Genomic DNA, 5,069 nt, shown 5'->3' on the forward strand with positions numbered 1-5,069 from the left:
AATATTCAGCTTCAGTGGACACCTCCTCCCTCCTCCTCTATAACACTGGTGGACACTAGATGGCGCCATCACCACATTAATCAACATATACAGGTGAGCCCTCGTTCCTTTGTTAAATTATGATGCTTTATTAATTTAATAACCTACAGGTAGGTGATTTTCACTGCAGATACTACTTGCAGATACTACTTTATAAATCTGTTAACAATCTGAACAAAAATACACAGATATATAAATAAACATGCAGCTTATAAATACACTTTAATAACAGTGCAAAAAAGATTAAATAATGAATAATAAAAATGTGTCTCTCTGATTTTCTCATGAGGTTATGAATAAAAGCAGAGAGGAGGACACTGAGGTCATCATCACTGTTTAATAATGAACTGCTGAATAAACTGATCACTTCCTTCCTACACTGAGTCTGTGTTTGGTGCAGGAGTGCCCCTTGGTTTCCTTCCCGGCGCGTCTTGGAAGGGTGGAGCTCCTGAATGATAGTGGTTTCCTGCTGGAGGCTTGGGTTTTGGAGTTATTTTTGCAAGCATTATTATTATATGTGTGTGTGTGTGTGTGTGTGTGTGTGTGTGTGTGTGTGTGTGTGTGTGTGTGTGTGTGTGTTTTCGTGGCCTGCATGGGTCTGTTTTTGTTGCTGTTCTGAGTATATTTCCTTGTGTCTGGTGCAAAACACTTGAATTTAGTAAGGTTAAAGTAGCAGTACAACAGTGTAAACATACTCTTTTACAAGTAAAAGTACTGCATTCAGAATCTTACAAGTTACAAATCTTACAAATCTTATAGTAAGTATAAGCATCAAAATATCGAATACCGATTCATTTAGAGATTTCGGGATATGTTGCTTCTTTCAGACTAGTGGAGAGAAAACATTTATTTTACTACTTTGTCTATATTTGCGTCTGCAGATTTCTCCTAAATTCACCAAAATGGACCATTAATAGTGGCTCATGTGCATCAGTTAAACATTATAATCCAATAAATAATTGTCTTCATGTAAAAAATCAACTCGTTATAAATGCTAAACAGGTTGACCTGAAGTGAAGATTTGGATCAAACAGACCAGCAGGTGTTTGTTCTGAACAGTGGACATACATAACAAACACATATGAACAGTTTATACACAGCAAATATTTTAGGATTTCCACTTCTGTCCTCCTTTTCCTCTAATAATGCTTCTCATCCACCAGCTGCGTCCTCTCCTCCTCTCCTCGTCTCCTTCCTGTCATTCATTCAGACAAAAGAAAAGTTTATGTGGGAGAAATCGTCAGACAGGAAAACGTATATTAATCAAAGAATATTAATGAGCGTTGTTACTATCCTAAAGTCTGCTAATATGTATCATTATCTACATTAATTAATATCTAGTATATAAATTCATGTGGTTCTAAAGGTCTGTGTTGTTTTTTCTCTGATGCAGTGAAACGAACCGCTCAGGAACAATTATCTCTCTAAAGTCCTCAACAATGAGACCAGATGAGCAATTAGTGGAGAGTTGAAATGGAGGGTGTGTGTGTGTGTGTGTGTGTGTGTGTGTGTGTGTGTGTGTGTGTGTGTGTGTTGGTGTGTGTTGGTGTTTGTGACACGCAGCACCTGGCAGAGGTTTTTGCATGAGGGTCTGCAGCTGGCTTTACTGGCTCAGAGCCTCAGCTGGCACTCTGACATTAGGACCTCCATCAGTGTGTGTGTGTGTGTGTGTGTGTGTGTGTGTGTGTGTGTGTGTGTGTGTGTGTGTGTGTGTGTGTGTGTGTGTGTGTGTGTGTGTGTGTGTGTTTACTTGTACAGCTGTCTTTGTGAGGACCAACATTTTTGGAAAGTGAGGACGTTTTAACCAGACCTCACTTTGAGACAGACAGGCTGTTCTCATACAGCGTTTGTACCAAAATTTACAAAAAAAATGAATGCACTGTTACTTGTAGAAATTCCACGAAAAGCAATTTGTATGTAATCTATGTAATCATGAACCAGGAAGTATAAAGACTACATATAAAGACTTTCCTCCTGGAGACCGCTGCTCTGCCACTTGTAAAACAAAAAGTCATCTTTTATTTGTTTGTCATGTAACCTCCATACTAAAGTAACGCCTCTTGCGTAGTCATTTTACCCAAACAACCATCTTTTCCTAAACCTAAGTTGTGTCATTTGAAAACTGAACTTTATTTTGAAAAGACCTGTTGCTGGATATTCATGGGAAAACACACAAAAACGAGGAGTAACTTTTGGTAACACGTCACCAATGTTTGAGGATGAATTGGGACAGACCAGCAAAGGCCTGTCTAAGCATTCAGACTTGGTTTCAAGGTTCATGTTAGAATTGATCCTTTGCTAAGCCCCGCCCCCTCTGCTAACAGTCTGTCAAGCTGTCAGAGTCACATTTCATGGAGCCCACACTGTCACTAACTGCACTCCCTGATTAAATAATCCAATTAATCCAATATTAAAAAAAGAGAGATGTCAGAGAGAAGCAGAGGGACGGGTTCTACAATGTGTGTTTAGTGGATATATCCAGGATGTCAAACTGATTCTGTATTAAAAACAGGTTAAAAAAGGTAAAGATAGAAGCTAAAGCTGTACATCTTTTAGTTTTATAATTTATCATAAGAAGCTTGAATTTAATTCTGAATTTTGATGAAGAGAAATCAAAATCAGTGACATGTGAGACCTTTTTGAGGACGTGATCAGAGGCTTGACAGCAGCATTTTGGACGTGTGATCGGTAGCTTTAGCTTCTATTTTGATTTATTCTAATTGAACTCTTCCTAAGTCTTTAGTATTTCCGTACGTATTGATGGCTGCATTTATGTCATCTTGCCTTATTTCTTTTGTGAAACACTTTGTCGTGTTATTCTCTATAAATAAAGAGACTTACTTGCTTACATACGTTTATTCTCACAGATAAAAATGTGTCCCGAACTTAACATGTAAGTCATTTTTCGTAACATGAAGCAAGGACCCAATTGCAAGTTTTTATGTTGATGAAAACATTGAGACGTAAACCTGCAGGAAACAGAGACATTCCGGTTGTGACAGACCTGGGATCTGCTTCAGCTGATAAACACTTTAGTGTGCATCACTCCATCACTAATGAGAGTGTGTGTGCGTGGCCGCCTGCTGTTCATCAGTCCTCAACTCCGTACTTTTAATGGTCTCAAGTGGAAATCTGTGAGCGACAGAGGTCAGAGGTCAGCGGTATTAAGTAGTGTGTGTGTGTGTGTGTGTGTGTGTGCGGGGATCAGTGCTTCGACCTCTCTGTTTGATGCCACATGGTCCGGATGTCGTTACAGGTTCATTAGATAACATGAGAACAGTCATAAAAAAAAACTGGGCAGCAGTCAGAGGTTTTAGTTACAAAGACCACAAATGAAAGAAGTAAATCCTGATACAGTCCGGAGTGACCGCGGTGAGAAACGGGCCCTGATTGAATTACTCTCTGGTAATTAAGGTCAGCGAGGATAACGGGGGCAGATGGCTGACAGCAGAACGGGCAGAAATATTTTATCCACAGTGGCTCCAGCTAGTATTCAGATCCTTTACTTAAGTAAAAGTACTAATACCACACTGTGAAAATACTCCAATACAAGTAAAAAGTGCTGCATTCAAAACTTGACTTGTGTAGAAGTATGTAAATATAAGCAGCAAAATGTACAGAATCAAAAGTAAAAGTACTTGTTGTACAGTCAAATGTTCCCCGTCAGTGTTAACCATTACATTTGATGTTTCTGGAATACTGTCCCTTCTGCAAGTACAGCTGTCAATTAATTACTTAGTCAGGTTGACAAAAAAATGATTGGCATCTATTTTGATTGAGTCACTTCAGTACAAGGATGCCAAACATTCACAGCTTCAAATGTGAAGATTTAAAATAATAAAATAATTATCATTAAATTCTAATAATGACTTTGTTTGGTGGATAAAAAAATTGGGGGAAAATGAGCTCCACCTCAACCAACTACAAGTATAAAACCCTGTTTTTACATGGATGTAAAAAAATAAAAATAAAATATATATAATATACAGTACCAGTCAAATGTTTGGACACACCTTCTCATTCAATGGTTTTTCTTTATTTTTATTTTTTCCTACATTGTAGATTAATATTGAAGACATCAAAACTATGAAGGAACACATATGGAATTATGTGGTAAACAAACAAATGCTCAACAAACCAGAATATGTTTTATATTTTACATTCTTCAAAGTAGTTGAATGAGAAGGTGTGTCCAAACTTTTGACTGGTTCTGTATAAGAGTAGGAAAGTTAGAGGGGACATTTAAAAGTTTATTTTCCTTATTATACTTACATATTATACTAACCATACTTTGGTGTTTTATTTTTTACCTCTTTACTTAAGATTTTTTACAAAAATGTACCAAAACACTGGCAATTTTCTTGGGTAGATATAATGAGATAATAAATATGAAACAAAATTAAACCATACTTTGTAGTCTTTTATTTTTTTGCAAGTAATTAGATATTTTTTTTATTTTTACATTTTTAAAAGTTTGAATGAGAAGGTGTGTCCAAACTTTTGACTGGTTAAGATTTCTACAATTCATTAAACTTGATTTCATTTTGTTTTTTTTTCTTTTTTTTTTTTTTTTTTTACAAAAAGTACCAAAACACTGGCAATAAGAAAGATCTTGGGTAGATAATAATGAGAATAAATATGAAACAAAATGTAAACCATACTTTGGTGTTTTATTTTTTACCTCTTTACTTAAGATTTCATTAAACTTGTTTTTTTTTTCTTTTTTACAAAAAGTACCAAAACACTGGCAATAAGGAAGATCTTGGGTAGATAATAATGAGAATAAATATGAAACAAAATTCAAATCATACCCCCTAAAACTAAAAAGAAATCTTTTACAAAGCTTGTTTACAAGATGTTTATCTATAGATGGAACCATAAAGTGCAAAAAAACACACAAAACAATCTGTGGCTGGAGTTAAATAAGAGTTTATTTTGGTGTCTTATATTGAAAACGTTGACAGGAAGCTGTGTTATTCATGCACTCTTGATTGTGGAGGAAAGTTTTTCCTGCAGAGAGAGCGGCTCCT

Source organism: Anoplopoma fimbria, chromosome 16 (assembly GCF_027596085.1).
Source record: "Anoplopoma fimbria isolate UVic2021 breed Golden Eagle Sablefish chromosome 16, Afim_UVic_2022, whole genome shotgun sequence".
NCBI classification, from domain to species: domain Eukaryota; kingdom Metazoa; phylum Chordata; class Actinopteri; order Perciformes; family Anoplopomatidae; genus Anoplopoma; species Anoplopoma fimbria.